Source organism: Poecilia latipinna, unplaced genomic scaffold (genome assembly GCF_001443285.1).
Source record: "Poecilia latipinna isolate Pla-1442-1.1 unplaced genomic scaffold, P_latipinna-1.0 Scaffold659, whole genome shotgun sequence".
NCBI classification, from domain to species: domain Eukaryota; kingdom Metazoa; phylum Chordata; class Actinopteri; order Cyprinodontiformes; family Poeciliidae; genus Poecilia; species Poecilia latipinna.
The window spans coordinates 222,969-223,985 of record NW_015113275.1 but is presented as its reverse complement, the minus strand read 5'-3'; the positions used below and the strand labels follow the sequence as shown (position 1 = coordinate 223,985).

The 1,017-nt window shown below is 41.0% G+C and overlaps 3 non-coding genes across 3 annotated transcripts; all 3 read left to right on the top strand.

Annotated features, from left to right (window-relative positions):
- The first annotated feature begins 213 nt into the window (after nt 1–213).
- trnaq-uug (transfer RNA glutamine (anticodon UUG)) lies at nt 214–285 on the top strand. The gene has a single exon. It is a non-coding gene; the product is annotated as a tRNA-Gln (tRNA).
- Nucleotides 286–510: 225 nt separating this feature from the next.
- trnav-cac (transfer RNA valine (anticodon CAC)) lies at nt 511–583 on the top strand. The gene has a single exon. It is a non-coding gene; the product is annotated as a tRNA-Val (tRNA).
- Nucleotides 584–761: 178 nt separating this feature from the next.
- On the top strand, nt 762–834 carry trnav-uac (transfer RNA valine (anticodon UAC)). Its single transcript has one exon. It is a non-coding gene; the product is annotated as a tRNA-Val (tRNA).
- Nucleotides 835–1,017: the final 183 nt, after the last annotated feature.

Below are 1,017 nucleotides of genomic sequence, written 5' to 3'. Positions count from 1 at the left end.
TTGGATTCTGTAGTGTAGTGGTTATCACATTTGCTTCACATGCAAGAGGTCTCTGGTTCAAAACCAGACAGAAACAGATTTTGTAGGTTGTGCTTCTCACAGGGTGTAGCGAGACAACAAGAGTCTTCTGTTTTCGTGATGGTTCATATGCCAATCGACTTCATTGTAGTCATCTTTGAAATCGAGGCCACTTTACTCAAGTTCCCGCTTGGTGGGTCTATGGTGTAATGGTTAGCACTCTGGACTTTGAATCCAGCGATCTGAGTTCAAATCTCAGTAGAACCATTGGTCTCTGTTCATGACATCTTCAATACATGTTTTGATCCCAGGCTTACTTTATAGACTGTAATGTGAAATTAGGCACAAGTATAAGTCTGACAGTTTGTTCACCAAGTTACTGTCCTCTCTGAGAGGATCTTTGGTGTAAGTACTTGACATTGTTGCATGCCCATTGACATTAGTCTCTAACAACTTTTGGATCCTCTACCAGGAACAGTGGAAAGCGCAAGAGTTTCTGTAGTGTAGTGGTTATCACGTTTGCTTCACACGCAAAAGGTCTCTGGTTCGAAACCAGACAGAAACAGATTTTGCATGTTCTATTCATCACAGGTGTTTACTAAAGGTCAACAAAGCTTTTGTGGTGTCATGGTCTGTACTCTGAATCCAGGCATCTGAGTGCAAACCTCAGTTTAAATTGTCATGCGTTGCATCTCACATCATCAACTTTGGAACCTCAAACTGAAACAAAGCAGAGAAGTTCAGTTCCTGTAGTGTAGTGGTTATCATGTTTGCTTTACACGCAAAAGGTCTCTGGTTCAAAACCAGACAGAAACAGATTTTGTTTCAGTTGATATAGGTTATACATCTCTTGGGGTGCAGTGAGAAAACAAGAGCCTTCCTCTTTTGTGATGGTTCATTTGCCAATCGACTTCAATGTCGGCTTCTTTGAAATCGAAGCTACTTTACTTCAATTACCAATTGGCAGTTCTATGGTGTAATGCATATGTGTCAGTGTTG